This window comes from Gopherus evgoodei, chromosome 19, assembly GCF_007399415.2.
Source record: "Gopherus evgoodei ecotype Sinaloan lineage chromosome 19, rGopEvg1_v1.p, whole genome shotgun sequence".
NCBI lineage: Eukaryota > Metazoa > Chordata > Testudines > Testudinidae > Gopherus > Gopherus evgoodei.
Window position 1 is genome coordinate 22174603 of NC_044340.1, and position 18464 is coordinate 22193066.

An 18464-nucleotide genomic window follows, 5' to 3' on the forward strand; every position below is an offset into this window, starting at 1 on the left:
CCGGTTTCACCTCACAGCAGAGCCTGCAGCCGCCCTCACTGCAGCAGACGCTGTGCCTCTGTGTCTGTGTGCAGGGGGGGTGGTATGCACATGAGGGCAGGGGGAGGGGAGGAACATGTAGATTTGCTTTGCTGGAGCCCATTCGGAAATAGTCATGAATATTTCATGACAGGGAGATTGATTCTTCAGTGAGACCAAACAGACATGGATCTGTGTGTGTCAGGAACACACAGGGACTGGGGTTTCCCGCTCTCGCCACAGCAGACCTCAAACCAGTCTCCTTGGGCCTATAAAGAGCCCCGAAAACATCAAATGCAGGGGCCCTATATAAGGTGAACAGAGCTACACTCACCTGCATCTGCTCCAAGCTCCTGCACTAGGAAGATTCACAGGTGCCTAAAGTCACTCCTGACAAAATCTACCAGTATTTTACCCTGCAACTTGTGACATGTCACAGGAAGAAAAAAAAGGGTGCAGTACAGTCCTATACAGCTGATAGCCACCTGCCAGCAAATTTAATTCGCCCCAAGATAGGACATTAAAACAGAAACAATTATCGCTCTCAAACTTCCAGTCCTCTGATTCCATTACAAAAGAGGGGACAGGAGTGGTGTCCAATGTGGCCATAGCAGTGCCATCTAATTAATTTTCCTTTACAGGCTGAGGATGCCAGAATTCAAAGTAATTTAGGATTAGGTGCTACAGATTCAGTGCTAAACCAGGGGCCAAATCAGGGCTACGTCAGTCTAGACAGCACCCAAATCACATCAGATTAGGTGGAAATCCATGAAAACCAAACTGAAACTGGACAATAGGTCCCTGATGGTACTGGATCTGACCTAGGCCCAAACTGTGCAGGCAGGCTAAGATCCAAGGATTCAACTCAATCTCTCAAATTCAAAAGGGGAGCTGGATTTGAGTTCTGGTCCTTGTTTATTTTTAATACACTTTCCCCATCCAGGAGTCCCCAAAAAGCTGATAAGGGCAGCATGGGAGCCACTGGTATACATCCAGGGAGCTGGGGAGAATAAACAGCAGCACAATGAGCATGTGGGAGGACACTGGTGTGGGCATAGCAATGGACACAAGGGCTGAATTTGGTCCCAAGTCTCTTTGTCTTCAAAATATGAAGGATTCAACAGCAACTTGCCACGTGCACGAGAGGCATGCATGTGAGTGTGCAGCACATTGGTATTTCCTAATGTGGAGATCTGTCCATCTAGCAGTATTTCACAAATGAGCTGGAACAGCCCGTTATCATGGAGCAAGCAGCAGAGGTGATCCTGCCCCTCCCCTCTACAAATACCAGATTTGGAAAGGCATCTGATCTGCATGTCAAACAGAGACCCGACAGAGACAGGGCTGATGGGAGATTGAGGGAGGGAGCTGGTACAAATTAGCGGGGCCCAGCGGTCTGGAAGGGGGCCCGGCTTCCCCAGCCCTGTTTAACCGGTCCGCCCTTGCTGGGGGGGCCCGAAAAATTTTTTTCACCGGGGCCCAAACCCACTCTTGGCAGCCCTGAGCAGAGAAGCAGGTGGAGGCTAGGCAGGCATCCCATAGCTCCAGCCTTTGGGGTCATTGCTTTGGTATATGTGAGGTGCTCAGAGGAATCACCTCTCCCTCCTGCAGTTGAGAGCCAGGTCTACAAGTGAGGATACAAAAGTGCAGAGAGATGGGGACAAAATAGAGGCCTGTTATTTTATGCTCACCCAGAAGAGAGCACTGTGGGGTGATAGGAGGGCAGAGAGAAAAACCCTTATGAGCAGTATGCTTCATGGCAGGATGCAATCTGGCTGGAGCAAAGGCACCTTGCACTGTCTTAAATCAGTACTGCTAATGTGCACTGTCAACAGCTGTTGTATTCCCCTCAAAGACAGCTGCATTTCAGCAGCAGATGAGTTGGCCCCTGTGCTGTCTATAAAATTTGCCCAGTTAAGAAGGTGCTTTGAGTTCCATGTGGGTGGATGCATCTGACGAAGTGGGTATTCACCCATGAAAGCTCATGCTCCAAAACGTCTGTTAGTCTACAAGATGCCACAGGATTCTTTGCTGCTTTTACAGATCCAGACTAACACAGCTACCCCTCTGATACATGTGGGTGAAAGGCACTAAACAAATGTAAAATCACTCTACAATTCAGAGGAGTACATAAATCTCTTTTTGGCAGTTGCCATGTTTGTTGCTCATGCAGTATTACAGTTGGTGTCAGCACTTGGGAAAGGATCACACAGAGACTACAGCAGAGCTGGAACAATCTCCCTATGGCCTGCCTAAGCTGGACATATGTGGGGAATGACAAAAGACGCACTGCAGTGGGAGCGGAAGACTTCAGCAGCGCACCATTGACCCAAAAGGGCAATATGCTGTTCCTGAAGGTCAGCTCCCCTGCCCTGGGGGCTGGTCCAAACCCCAGGAAATCTAGCCCTTCAGCAATAGCATGGATAGGAAGAACTATCAGGACTTCAACAAAGGGAACCCACAGAGGACCAGGATCCTAAATGTGATTTGAGGTACAGCTACTACACATTTCTTAGAGGTTGAGAAGAAGGTATATACTGCTGCGGATACTTTTTCCCCCATATGCATTTTTTCCACATGAGGTGGGATCATTAAGTATTGACAGTATGTTACGACTGGCTCTAGGAACCAAATATTCTTGACAGTAAAGAGAGAGAAACACACAGTGCTTGATCTTTGCTACCCCAACCATCCAGCTCTCAGTGCCATTAGAAAAAAAAAACATGGGTTTGGAGAAGTAACCCAGACAGTATACAGAAGGTCCGATGATGGCTATGATTGAAGTACACTCCTGTAAGGAAGATGTAACATGATGATGAACACAAAAGGGTTCAGAGTGCCAGGGGATGGCTCATCTTGAATCTACAGCTCAGCGGGACATAAAGTGTCCCAAAGGCTTATTTCTGTTCTCCCCACTGGAAGGAGAAGCTCTTAGTTTTAGCTTCTGTGGGGGATGAAGGCTCATAATGGTTTTTCAATCCCCTCTCCAGCAAATTCTTTCACTTCCATCCAACTTTGCAGCTGGAAGATCCTTATGTTAATGTCCTGTATGCTCATATCACAAGTCTAGGGCTAGTCCTGAGATGTTTGCCTCTGGCTTCAGTGGCAGCAAGACTGGGCTCTTACCAAACATTCTGAGTCTACTTTTTTAGAGATTCCATTTCCAGAGCAGGATGGATTCCCCACAATGATCCCCAGCAGACACTACTGAGATCACTGCACACTGCAGACACAAGGGAGAAGAAGATGTTCCTCCAAGATTATTAGATTTTTTCTTCTTTGGAATAAGAATTCAGAGGCCAATGCAAACTACTCACTCGACTCTCTTTAATTAATGACCATCTGCTTTCGTGCAGCATTGTCAAACCAAGAGAGAAAGAGAATTTGGCAATGTTCCACTGACTGCTGCTCTCCTAACATTGGTTCCTTACAGAAAGACTTTTTTAAGCACCAACATGCCAAAAAGAAAAAACAGAGAGACAATGTGGTCTGTTGGATGCAGTTCTGGGTTTACAATGGCACCAGTGGCACCAGGCCCATGCTCAGAAGAGGCCCTGGCCTGCTCTGCTTACAGTGTGCCCCGAGACTCTCCCAGCCTGCTGTCTCCCCTGCAACACCATCAGTTACTCCTCTTGGCCTGCCTGCTGGCCAGCCGAGGGCTCCTCTCCACCCCCTGGCTGGACCCCAGTGCACCTCCGGCTCTGGGCAGTCTCTGCTTCTCATCACCTGTGGGGCCTCATCTGTCTCCCTGGAGCTGAGCCTCCTGGGACTGGTGCAGAAGCCTGGCCAGTCTCAGTAGTCGGGGGTGAGAGATTCACGGTGGGCTGGGGGAGGGCTTGGGTGGGCCCCTCCAGGCAAGTGGGTCCTGAGGAAGGCCTGCTGGGGCAGGCCCAGGCCTGGCTGATTGCGCCACTCCCAAGAGGCCGAAGTGATTCCCTATCCTGGGACCAGCCCTGGCTACGCTACCGGCTCAGCCTAGCAGACACAGTCACCTCCCAGCAAGGCCAGAAAGTGCAGCCAGGAGGCAGGGAGTGGGTCTCTGTGTGTTGGGGCACTAGGCAGTGAGATCTCTGTGGAGGATGCTGGGTAGTTGTGGTGGGGCTGTGGTGCTGTTGTGCAGGGCACTGTGCATTTGGGGGAGGGTCTCAGGGATGGTGCTGGCCATAGGGAGTCTGGAGGGGGAGTTGGGCAGGGCGGCTGTGTGGTGTGGCATAGGCCCACCCCCGATAGGAAGGGGCATGCTGAGCACAGGGCCGGGCAGGATATTGTGTGTCTGGCAAAAAATAGTGCCCTCGCACTGGGCTGGTGGAGCAGGGCCACCCCTGCCATACCATGTCCCTGGCCGTCCCCTTGCTCCAGGGACTGATCTCCCGTGCCATGCTCCATTGCTCCCATGGGGGCTCACACATATATTTGGCACCAGGCCCACAAAAGGTTAATCCGGCCCTGGTTGGATGCATCATGGCACAGGCACCAGGAACTCCTGGGTTCTAGTCCCAGATCTGAGACCTCCTGGGTAAGTCACTTCCCTTTGGGAAATGGAGATGATGACACTCACCAGCCTCATGAAGTGTTGGGAGATCTGGTTAATATTTCAACAGTGTTTTGTCTGCTTAGGTAATCTGTCCCATCATTTCTACAGCTAAATGAGGAGTGAATGTGTGTAGTCAGACATGTTCTCAGCTGAGCACTGCTCCTTACAACCATGCCATCAGGGGCTGGGAAGCTGTCAGATTTCACAAGCTAAGCAGTTTGGGCTTTAGTTAGTAATTGGATGGGAGTTCACATAGGTGCTATGAAAAGTAATGCTGGCAATTCGATTGCTAACAAGTCTGCCACTGAATCCGTGGTGTACGAGGTACTCTGAAGGCCCATCTTACATCTTTCAGATAAGACTATAACCAAAGTACTGGACAACTAAAACTCCCATGACATTTTTTGCAAGTGTCAGGCTGTTAGCCCTAGTGTCTTGGCCAAAGTTCAACTTGAGTAACTACATTCTGCCTCCCTAAATTCCCCGTGCAGTTTCTATGTGTCAGCAGTTGCAGTGCGCCACCTCAGAGGTAGCTGTATTTAAGGGGTAAGTGAAAACAACTCTGTAAGGGAAAAAGTACCAACAGTTCCTCTACAGGTTAACTCTGGTCCAACATTAACAGCCATGGCAACATGGGGAGCCTCGTTGCTCTGCATGAGGGCTTCCCGCACTCAGAAATCCAGAGCAGCAATGGGGAGATTTTTGTACAACCTCCCTAGCGTGGAAGGGCTGGCTAGTGATCCTGTCCAGCTCTCCTGACCTGAAGAATGCCGGCATCAGGCACATTCTGCCATCCTCATCCCCACTCCTTTTTCTCAGGGACTCAACCTCGCTAGCAGTAAAACTCAGTGACTTAAGCTGGAGCTGCAGCACCTCCGTCTGAAAGCTGTGCAGCCTCATTAGCATTCAACACACAGCACAAGCAGCCTTCTAAATTACCCACTTCCTGACTCAGGGCCCTCATGTACCAGTCACATGTACATGGGCACACAGGAACACACAACCCATGGGGCAGTCTGTCCTACTTTACCCACTCTTCCAGTGTATACTCCCACAGGGCAGCCTCTCCTCCCTTGCATATTCACCTCATCCAATTCTCCTTCACGCATACCCCCATAGGGCTGCCCCCACTCCCTCACTGCCCCCAATTTTCTGTGCACCCCCCGTGAGCAGCCTCTTCTCCCTTGCACATTCACTTCACCTCATTCTCCTGAACACATGAGTGTGTCATCATTGCTAATTACAGTCATGTTTGTTACGGTCAGCTGTACCAGTGCAGCTGTGCCACTGTAAAATCCCTTGTGTAGCTGCTCTATGCCGACGGGAGAGAGCTCTCCCATTGACATCATAAAGTCACCTCCACGAGCCAAGGAAGCTATGTCAGTGGGAAGGGCTCTCCCACTAACAGAGTGCTGTCCACATCGGTGCTTCTCTTGGTGTAACTTATGTCACTGGGGAAGGTGGGGTGTTTTTTCACACCCCTTGAGGACATAATTTACACCAACAAAAGTGGTCGTAGCCCTAAGTGTTAAATTCTTTATTAAAGGCAGCTGCAGCCACTGGGGGCCTGAACCTGATTAAGCAATTTCACACATTTCCAAAAGAGGGAGATAAGCAGGATTTCAGGTGCCCTGATCAGCAATGAGCTATGGTAGCAGCTCCCTGCCCATTAACTGTCTTCTGAGGACTGCAGCTAGACAAGATCTCCTCTGCATGGATACAATGAGTTGAGGAGAGTTTAAAAGTTTTACCCAATTTTTTTTAAAGTGTAAGAAGCTACCAGCCTAAAGCTGCGGAGAATTAAACCCTCTACCCACAGGACAGCAAATGCACTGGCAGCATAGGGGCTCAGGGCAAGAAGGTAGCTCATTCTCCATGGCTCATTCAGCCCTTGCCCCTTTGCTGAGTCTGGAGCAAGGGAGTTAACTGTGCTGCAGGTTTGCTAGACAAGGACATTGGACAGGAACAGCTTCCCATTGTTATTGATCTGGCTGAGTTAGACCAAAGGCCTGGAGAAGAAAAGCTGAGCACCACATTCCTAGTCCCTTCTCCCAACCTCAGTCATAAGAGCAGAACCTTCCATTACATTAAACATTCTTCCCTCAAACTCCAGGAACTTCTTCACTTCTGTTCCCTCCTCTGCTGAGGGCTCACTTCATGCCCTCCTCCCCTCCAGTTATTCTTCCTTATTTATTAGCATTACGCAAAGTGCCTAATTACCAATGCCACTGAGATTCCAGCCAGAAATCCAACTACCCCCTTATCCTCAGCTCTTAATTAAGACGTAGTCTTTAATTACATTTACTGTTTTAATGACAAAATATTTCTCTCTCTCTCTCCGTCTGCCCCCTCCACACAATCATTATAGAGCTCTAATAACAACCTCCTCACCCTGAGGGCAAGTGGGGAGAGTATCTGTTCTATCTTCCCAAGCAGCTGCTTCCCACCTAGTCCCCAATCACTCATTCCTCAGAGAGCTCCAAGGCCTGGAATCATGTCAGGGAAAGGAGAGGGAAAACACAGGTAACAGGTTGGCACAGCATACTGCTTGGGCTTGATGGAGTCTGCAGGCCATAGTCATGACAGAAGTCTGGGTTCAGGGATGGGCAAAGGTGCAGTCAATGACAGCAAATACGGTGGGATTCCCCTCTATTCAGTGGAAGGATTATGGGAACTCCCAGAAAGTTTCCCACTATACCACATTGCTCTCCTAAGGAAGACATCCCATCCACAGGCACCTACATCATGAGATGCTGCACCCACCACCACCCAAAGACTCTGTGGTAACACTGAGCTGGTCATGGTCTCCATGCAACAATGCTAGCAGCTGGGAGGCTCCCTTGCAGACCTCAAGGTCCCCAAGGATCCAGCCACCAAGCAGCAGCCCAAGAAGTACTCTTCTCTCAGGAGAAGTAGCAGCAATTCCTCAGTATCCTGCCAACCAGGAGAGCAGGAAAGGAGTTCTCTGAAAAGTGCCATCTTCTTGCACAGACACTGTGCACAGGCAGGTGGGGCTGAGCAGCAGGGACAAAGAAGAAGCTGAGCAGAAACACTTGCTACAAGGCATGTTCCGCATTCATTACAGATTGTAATGGAGTATATTGTTATGGGCTGCTTGCTGACATCACTGATAGCTGAAGATTCTGGTCAAACCCTTCATTGCCTCCCCTATCCCATCTCCTGTGACTATTTTGATTCTGTGCTGCTCTATCATCTTTGTTCTTGTGCTAATGAGCATGAGGTTCCCATTTCCTCTAGGCTAGTGTTTATTACGGACATTGAAAGACACTCCATATACAGACAAAAACTGCTAGAGGAGTTTGATTATCGGGCAGGGGGGAAGAAGTAGGAGGATAGAAAAAACATCTGGAGAGTTCAGATTGGTAAGGACTGTTTCTGCACATGCAGATACATGACTGCTGCCAATGTGGCAGGTCCCCTTGTTCCCATGGCTCTGAAAGGTAACATTCTTCACACTGATGTCACTCTGGCTGACAGTCAGTGTGGCTGGAAGAAGTGATGTAATTTACACAAGCACCTGGTGCAGCAGGACTTTCAGGAAGGTCATCAATCAAGGTGGTGGAACCCATCAGTCCGGGGGTTCGTCAGCCTGGCAGCAACACCATTCTGCCACTGGCTCAGAGCATGGCAATAGGAAGCAAATGCAGGCTGGCAATACTGAGGACTAAAATTAGTTTTGTAAAACCTCAATCTGGCTCTAGATTTGGACACACCAGAACACAGACAGGTTCCATCCAGGTCCTGTTTTATTTGAATGACGAAAGTCTGTGGGTCAGAAGTTCAGTTGGGCTGGTTCACAGTGGCTCAATAAAATGTTTTTCCTGTAGTGTTTTGTTCCAGCTTTGCTCCATCCATCTCTAGAAGCAAACAGGATGAGGATGCCTGAAGACTGCAGAATTAACAATACTCCATCTGGCGAAGATGACATCATGGGGACTTTGTTTCCATGTCAGTGTCTGTGCCCCAATGTCAAGCAGACCACAGCACAGACAGCAAGAAGGCATGTAATGTAGCAGCTCACCTAGAGAAGTTGTGAAATCCTCATCCTTGGAGGTTTGTAAAAATAGGTTTGACAAACATATGTCAAGCATGGTCTATGTTTACTTAATGTGTCAACATAGGGGGATGGACTAGATGACTTCCTGAGGTCTCTTCCAGCCCTACATTTCTATGAAAGCTGCTACATGAGAAATGTGGCACAGAGTCCACAACATACAAATGTCCACACACATCTAAGCACAGCACAGTCAACTCAACTAGACAGATACTGAGGGCTCCTAACAGGGCTCCCAGCAGGGGTAAAGAGCATGCTGTGAGCTGAGGATGTATCTGCAGCTCACCTAAGCCTGTCCAGTTTCTCATGCTGAGATTATGCATGATAACCAAGCAATCACACCTGATCGGGGCCTATCAATACACACTGTGAAAGGCAGACACTGTACCTTTAAATGTTGTCAATGGATCTGCCATGTTAGAAGAATTAATCCCCCCACTCCCCACCAAATCCCTCTCAGCTACAGTGATGGGATAATTAGATGCGAGGGCTCAGCTCAGATGATGCTCCAGTTGCTTAGCAACTAATGGTTTCCATGGAAATGGCAAAGCACAGCCTTCAGAGCAGTAAGTGAGCAGTGCAACAGAGCTGGGAGAGATGCCTTAAACTCTCACACTGATCCGCTCCTCCAGAAACACTCAGAGGCCTTGAGTTTTAGGGAGAATGGGAAGAGGGTGCCTTAAAGACACAATATCCCTGTTTCAAGTTGTAGTAAAAAGGAATATCTTCTGTCACTGTTTGCAGTGTTGTTGCAGCCATGTTGGTCCTAGGACATAAGACAGACAAGGATGGGGGGCAATGTAATATATTTTATTCAACCAACTTCTGTTGGTAAAAGACAAGCTTTTGAGCTACACAGAGCTCTTCTTCAGGTCTGTGTAGCTCAAGAGTTTGTCTTTATCATCAACAAAAGTTGGTCCAATAAAAAAATATTACCTCACCCACCTTGTCTCTTTCGTAAAAAAAAAAAAAAGTGATTTTTCAAGTGATGCTTTAAATGACACATTCCACACAGTCTCAGTGACTCCCCATTGAGTGACAGCACTCATCTTGGAGCAGGAGCTGTGCATCTGTGCAATCCTGTCTACCTCATCCAAAGGCTGTGAATCCTGACACTAGTGGCCTGATGTGTGGATCCTACTGTACTCGAAGACTCAGAATGTGAATTCCAGCTCCAGGGCTTAGATACAGGGCCTGGGACGTGAATTCCGAACAAATACATTTAGGTCAGGAATGAAGTTCAGACTTGTAATATATATATACTTGGTACTTTAATAGGACCAATTTCATAAAGCTCAGAACAATTAAAAGCCAAATCAGTTGAGAGGAAGAATTAAATCAGAAAAAATGTGAATGACGATCATGAATCATTTAAAAATATCTTACTAGATGCCCCAAAAATTGCAATCAAGGAAGAAGGCCATACTGGTTAAAAAAAATGACCTGATTTAGGGGAAAGTGAAGGAAGGTATGAAAAATAATATATATAACAAATGGAAGAAAGGGTAAGTTAATAGGAATGGATATAAATCAGAAGTTAGGACTATAGAAAATTGCTAAGGGGAGCAAAGGGACGCACGGAGGAATCTATGGCCAACAGAGTTAAAGACAATGAATATTTTAAAAGATATTAGGAGCAAAAAGAATCCTGACAATGGTTTTGGTTCATTACTAGATAGACATGGTAGAATTATCAACAATAATAAGGCAGAACTATTCAATATTTTTTTCTGTTCTGTATTAGGGGAAAAAAAACAGCTATAATTTCATCATATGGTGATAACACTTTTTCCATTTTACTAGTATCTCTGGAGGATGTTCAACAGAAGCTACTAAAATCAGACATTTTAAAATCAGCAGGTCCAGTTAACTTGAATCTAAGAGGAGCTCACTGGACATTAATGTTGATTTTCAGTAAATCTTGGAGCACTGGGAAAGTTCCAGAAGACCGGAAGAAAACTATTGTTGTGCCAGTTTTTAAAAAGGGTAAACAGGATGACCTGGGTAATTATAGGCTTGTCAGCCTGACATCGATCCTCGGCAAGATAATGGAGCGGCTGATATGGGACTCAATTAATAAAGAATTAAAGGAGGGTAATCTAATTAATGCAAATCAACATGGGATTTTGAAAAATAGATCCTGTCAAACTAACTTGATATCTTTTTTGATGATATTACAAGTTTGGTTGATAAAGGTAACACTGTTAGCGTAATATCCTTAAGACTTCTGTAAGGTGTTTGGCTGGTGTCACACAACATTGTGATTAAAAATCTTGAATGATATCGTCATAAAACAGGTAAGTAAGAGTTAATAGAACAGAAGTACTTCATGTCTCTTTTGTCTGTAAAGGGTTAACAAGATCAATAAGCCTGGCTGTCACCTGACCAGAGGACCAGTCAGGGGACAGGATACTTTCAAATCTTGAGGTAGGCAAATCTTTGTGTGTGCTGTTAGTGTTTGGTAGTTGTTCTCTCTGGGTTCTGAGAGTGACCAGACGTGCAACCAGGTTTCTCTCCAATCTCCCTGATACAGGTTCTTATAGATTCAAAATAGTAAGTACTGGGTGATAAGGCGAGTTAGGCTTATGTTTGTTTTCTTTATTTGCAAATGTGTATTTGGCTGGGAGGAGTTCAAATCTGTATTTTGCTGAAAGGATTTTAATTTGTACTTGTATACTTAGGCTGGGAGGGTATTCCCAGTGTCTATAGCTGAAAAACCCTGTACCTATTCCATCTTAAAATGTACAAAGATAATTTGTACTGTTTTTCTTTCTTTAATTAAAAGCTTTTCTTGTTTAAGAACCTGATTGTTTTTTTTATTCTGGTGAGACCCCAGGGCCTGGGTCTGGATCCGCCAGGGAATTGGTGGGGAGAAAGGAGGGAAGGGGGAGAGAAAGGTTAATTTTCTCTCTGTGTTAGGATTACTTTCTCCCTCAGGGAGAGTCTGGGAGGGGGAGAGAGAAGGAGGGGGGAAGGTGAATTTTCCTCTCTGTTTAAGATTCAAGGAGTTTGAATCACAGTGATCTTCCAAGGTAACCCAGGGAGGGGAAGCCTGGGAGAGGCAACGGTGGGGGAAAGGGTTTACTTTCCTTGTGTTAAGATCCAGAGGTTCTGGGTCTTGGGGGTCCCCGGGCAAGGTTTTTGGGGGACCAGAGTGTACCAGGCACTGGAATTCCTAGTTGGTGGCAGAGCTACAGGTTCTGAGCTGGTAATTGAGTTTAGAGGAATTCATGCTGGTACCCCATCTTTTGGACACTAAGGTTCAGAGTGGGGAATTATACCATGACAGATATAAAATTAACATAGCACACATTAACTGGATTACTAAACAGACAGGTCTCAAAATGTAATTGTAAACAGGGAATAGCCATCACGCAGATGTGTTTCCAGTGGGGTCCTGTAGGTATCAGTTCTTGGCCCAACACTATTTAACATTTTTATCAATGACCTGAAAGAAAACATAAAATAATCACTAATAAAGTTTGCAGATGACACAACAATTGTGGGAGATGTAAATTGAGAGGACATATAATTGATTCAGAGCAATCTGGATCACTTGGTAGACTGAGACCAATCAAACAATATGCATTTTAATACAGCTAAATGTAAATGTATAGGAAAAAAATAAGAACAAAGAATATAGGCCATATTTACAGGATGGGGGACTCTAGCCTGGGAAGCAGTGACTCTGAAAAACACTTGGAGGTTGTCGTGGATTATCAGCTGAACATGAGCTACTAGTGTGATGCTGTGACCAAAAGAGCTAATGAGATCCTGGATGCATAAACAGGGGAATCTCAAGTGGGAGTAGAGAGATACTATTTTACTTCAGTATTTACGACTGATGCAACCAGTGCTGGAATACTGTATACAGTTATGGTGCCCACAATTCAAGAAAGATGTTGATAAATTGGAGGGGGTTCAGAGAAAAGCCACGCAAATGATTAAAGGATTAGAAAACATACCTTATGGTGATAGACCCAAAGAACTCAATCTGTTTTGCTTAACAAAGAGAAGTTTAAGGGGTGACTTGATTACAGTCTATAAGTATCTACATGGGGAACAAATATTTAATAATGGGCTCTTCAATCTAGCAGAGAGAGGACTAACATGAACCAATGGCTGGAAGTTGAAACTAGACAAAGTCCAACAGTAATTCACAATTGGAACAATCTGCCAAGGGTTGTGGTGGACTCTCCACCACTGAGAATTCTAAAATCAAGAGTGGATGTTTTTCTAAACCATATGCACTCAGAATTATTCTGGGGCAGTTCTAGGGCAGGGGTTCTCACAACAAATTTTTTGATGGCCTCAGAGTGCAGCCACCAACTCTTGCTGGTGGTCACTCCGACAATTTTTTCCTAAAATACTTAATTAACTTTAGGAAAAACAAATAAATATGCACACACATGTCCAAATCGTTGTAATTAATTTATGAAGGATTTTGTTCGCAGTCTCAATAATCAAAATAATGTTTAGTTGTCTCTGTTCTTTACTGGATCTAAACTGGGGTGGGCAAACTTTTTGGCCTGAGAGCCACATCTGGGTATGGAAATTGTATGGTGGGTCATGAATGCTCATGAAATTGGGGGTTGGGGTGCCGGAGGGGGTGCGGGCTGCAGCTGGGGTGCAGGCTCTGGGGTTGGCAAGAAATGAGTTCAGGGTGCGGGAGGGGGCTCCGGGCTAGGGCAGGGGATTGGGGTGCGGGTGAGGGCTCCAGCTGGGGGTACAGGCTCTGGGGTGCAGGAAAGTGAAACCGAGGGGTTTGGTGAGAGGGGGATCAGGGCTGGCGCAGGGAGGTTGAAGCGCTGGAGGGGGTCAGGGGTACAGGCTCCGGGCGGTGCTTACCTCAAGCAGCTCCTGGAAGCAGTGGCATGTCCCCCCTCCAGCTCCTACATCGATGCGTGGCCAGGTGGCTCTGTGCACTGCCCCATCTGCAGGCACTGTCCATGCAGCTCCCATTGGCTGTGGTTGCTGGCCAATGGGAGCTACGGGGGCAGCGTGTGGAGCCCCCTGGTTGCTCCACGCATAGGAGCTGGAGAGGGGACATGCTGGTGTTTCTGGGAGCCACAGCACACGTGGAGTGGGGCAAGCCCAGGACCCCACTCCCTGGCAGGAGCTTGAGGGCCAGATTAAAATGTCTGAAGGGCCGGATTCAGCCCGCGGGCCATAGTTTGCCCACCCCTGACCTAAACAGAATAGAAACACAAATAATGGTGCTTTGCAGATTCTTGTCATGTCTTTTTATTTTTTAGACTTACTAGTCACTAAGTCTGCTGTGAAAAGGGATATTAGCAAACATACATATATCACTTTTCACAGCAAGCTTACTCAGCCCTGGTAAGCCTGAAGATAAATTAGGCCCTGGATGGGGACGTGGATATGGAGGCAGCAGGGGACAGGGGCACTGGAGTAGGCAGCGAGAGCCAGGGGTATGGGGGGGGTGACCTTGGGGCCAGAGCATGCCACCGTATGCCAGGGAACAGAGCCTGAAGCCCCATGGCTGGAGCCTTCCACCCACCACTCAGGGTCTGAAGCTTTGACCCTACTGGCCCAAGGAATGTGGGGAACTCACTGGCTGCCTGCTCCTCCAGCTTTTATGTTTCCAGAGGTGGGCAGGGCTCAATCACTGCTGGCTGCCCTGGGGGAGGGAACCGCTGTTACCCCCCCCCACACACACACTCACGGCCCAGGAGGCTGTGGCTGCAAGAAAAGTCCCTGGTGGCCACATGCAGCCATGGTGGGTGCATTTGAGAAACACTGGTTATACAGGAGGTTGGACTAGATGATCACAATGGTCCCTTCTGGCCTCAGAAGCTATAAATCTAGATGTTGAATGTTGCCTCTTAGGGATCTGAATTAAGAGGCATCCAGCTCAGTGCTGCTGAAACAAAGGACAAGAGGTGATTTCATCCAGATCCTCTAGCTCCGTAACATATATGAAAGTGCCACCAATTCTCAGTAAAAGCTGAGTTCAGATTTCTTTTTTGGATGAGATTACAAGTTTGGTTGATAAAGGTAATAATGTTGACGGAATATATTTAAGATGATCACAATGGTCCCTTCTGGCCTTAGAATCTATGCCTAAATCCTTCCTGATAATAATGGCAAATAAAGGCAGCACTTGTTTAACACCCCACACTCCCACTGCATCACTACCAGTGCCAGCTTCTGACTGCGCCCTGTACTATGCCAGTCTCAGATGTCTTCACACTGTATTAGAGCCATGGCCTGCATATCTCCTCCCTCACAACACTCCACAAGCTGAGAGTGCACCTGTATCACTTCAGGCTGTGATCTTGTCATCTTCCCATAAGTTAAAGCAAAGCCAGACCTGGTCAATACTTAGATACAAGACCTCTGGGGTTATGTAGGAAGTGGTGATGAATCAGTTGACAGGTCTTCTTACTGACCCAATGTCCCACTATGGTGTTGAAGGCAGTGTATTGTAAAACTGAGGTCCTGGCCACTTGTGGTCATCAAGGGATGTAAGGTATACTTCTGTAAGACCAGGGGTGTTTAACTCCAATGTTCTGGACCAATTCCAATTCTGATTAGTCTATTCTGCCTCCCTAAATTCCCTACGAAGTTTCACTGGGAAATGAAAATTTTCTTCAATTCCTGCCCTAAACTCTTGTGTAGTGATGTCAAGGATTTTCAAAGTCAACAGCTGATTTGTTTCACTTCAGAAGTAGTTGCATTTCAGTGGAGAATGAGGTCATCCCTGCACATAAAGCTTTTTAAATATCTCAGGCTTCACTAAAATGCTAGGTTCTTAAATCACATTGCCGTGGCCAGCTTCCAACATTGCCCTCACTTCATCCATCCCTTCCACTTGCCACAGGAGGACTGTCCATCCTAGACTACATGGCAATGTGCTGTAGTGCCTTGGCATTGCTGCAGCACAGAGAATCATCATCCAGCTTTTCCCTTTCCCCTCTGAGAGAAGGCTGATGGCACGGATGTGCTCCATCTTCTTGACAAAAGGGATCCAAAACAGAGGACAGTCTGATTACAGAATAGGCTTTTCACACAGATGGGTGTTGTCAACTAAGGGCATAGTGTGAAAGTGCACTTTGGCATGGAGCAGTCAGACGGGTTTGGGTCCTGGAAAGCCCCATCAGCAACACTTGGGCTGGTTAAAGTCATGAATTCTTGAAAACTCTAGAGAATGTATTTTCATGCCTATTGCGATAATTTACTTGCCCTCATAATAAATCCACATGGTGCTGTATGCAAGCCGCAAGGCTTAGAATCATAGAATCATAGACTTTAATGTCAGAAGGGACCATTATGATCACCTAGTCTGACCTCCTGCACAATGCAGGCCACAGAATCTCACCCACCCACTCATGTATCAGACTTGTGTCTGAGCCATTGAAGTCCTCAAATCACGGTTTAAAGACTTCAAGGTGCAGAGAACCTTCCAGCAAGTGATCTGTGCCCCATGCTGCAGAGGAAGGCGAACCCCCCATTCCCCCGAGCTTGTGCCAATCTACCCTGGAGGAAAAAATTCCTTCCCGACCCCCAATTATGGTGATCGGCTAAACTCTGAGCATGTGGGCAAGACTCACCAGTTGACAGGATCAGCATTTATGATTCTGTTTTTTGTAGGGACACCACGCAGTGCACTAGGTCATACTCTGGGGCCCAAGAGTCACCCCTTTATGCAAGGCTGCCTGAATCCAGCTCAGTGCTCATGCTATTATTTTTGCAGAACAAAGCAGAGCAGAAGGGTAATGGCTAGGGAATATATGGCAGCTTCTCCGGTGGATTTACTATAGTAGATTTACTAGAATGGATTCATCCCACAGAGATTAGAATCCATCCCACCCGATGCCCTGGTTATGGAGGGGAGTGTACAGTCCCTCTATATATGTCCCTTTCCAGAGAATTGTTCGAGTCACAGTCTCACATCTTCATTCACATGATTTAGTTTTGGTACAGGACAGGTGCCCACATCACAAAAGCCACCAGCACAACTGGCACTAGTTGGCCCCCTTCTCTGGCAGCCTCAGCAGTGAGCACAAAGGCTGAACAGCCAGAAGCAGTGATGTCATTTAAACAAGTACTGGGCTTGGTGTGCACCCAGTTGGATTGTCCCTCTCCCCCAAAGAGGGGACCTGTCTTCCAAGGCTGTCTGGGAAAGCTTGCCCTGCTGTTGCTCGGGCTGTCCCTGGCTCAGGGGTTATCAGAGAACCACAGTGAGCATCAGCCAGCACTAGGTTTAGTGTAATTCTTCTGTGACAAAAACAGGCACACTTACACCATGTGGGAGGTACTGTCATTTTAAATACTCACCAGCACCGGCTGCCTGTCCCCCCAGCCATTCACATTGGCTAATCATATTTAATGATTGGTTACTATAGTGTAGTGCTCCACACATCTGAGGCCTAACTGTACGTAACCAGATCGAGCTGGCTGGGCTCCCAATAGGCAACCGGCAGCGCCCTCTGGTGGGCAGGCAAGGCCAGTCGCAAAGTCATTCCCCTCCCGGATCCCAGCCGCGCCGCTGAGAGGAAAGTCAGCGTTTCTCACCTAGGCAGAGGACTGCGCCCTTCTCTTTGCACATCTCATCTGGCAAGTTTGTATTCGAAAGGATATGCAGCAGCAGGCACTATCTTTGGGGTCATGAAGGGCATTAGCACAACTGTGGGGGCATGACTCTGAGTGGGATAGCAAGGCATGCTGTGGGTCAGGACTGAGGGGCATTGGCAACAGGGACTCAGAGCAGGAGGGGATATGCTTTTCCGGTGTGTCCCAGGTAGGCCAGGGTAGGGGGCACTCTGTTTCCCCACCACCTGCTTTGCTTGTGGTATTCTGTTATTTCCTGAGTAAAATACAATTTTCTTCCTCAGTGACACACACACAAAAAAAAACAAAACATTTGTGGCAGCAAAGGTGAAGAGGGAGGCTTGCTGCAGCATCCAGAGATGACGTGGCTCAAAGATTATCAGAATTATTGGAACAAGGAAATTTAAAAACAATAGCACAACTTCCCCATCATGGGAACAGAATTTAATCCCTTTTTTAGGACTTAAATTCTGCATGTGCCAGGCACAGCTAGAGATAGTGCAGGTGCATCTTGCTTCCTTGTATTGCACTCAGTCCTGCTCTATTTCCATGTGGACTGAACTTTCCTTCTAGTCCTGCACTCCACTTATCCTCAGGCTGCTAATGACCCTCAGTCCCAACCTGCAGACCCAATGCTAGTTCAGTTATGGGCTCCCCTTGCAGCTCTGCCAAATCCCATAGTCCTGCTCAGCAGTCCACTTGCTATTCCCCTTATAAGAGGAGAGATAAAATGTTAAGATATTTGCCATCTCTGCTGTTTGAAGCCTCTGCCCAAATATCAATTGTCATTGAGTTAATTTCCCTGTGATTAAGGTCTTTTCCCTGGCTTCCTCAAACCACCGTCCTTTAGTCAGTCAGCCTCTCTCATCAGAGACCAGGACTCTGGGAAGGTATCAGAGCACATTTCTTTCTTCTTTTTTTTTATAAAGATTGCAGAACATTTCAAACTCTTTCTCCTATTGCTATCAAACATGGAAATCAAAGGAAAACGCCATACTTTGTTCAGTGGGGTAGCAGCACAAAAGGTGAGCAGCAAACTCAGAACCACCAAATACTCTTGCCAACTTGACTTTGAAGTAGTTTTGAAAATCTTGGAGGAGGGGCAGAGATCTAAGATCAGCTCTTCTGCTGCAATTTCACAGAGTTTAAGGACAGAGGGGGTGCAAATTTGTTCATTCCCCCACCTGAGAAATAAAGTTTCTGTACATGAGATACCTCGAAGTCAGGACACAAAGATGAGGAAAACTAATTATTCTGGGAGTT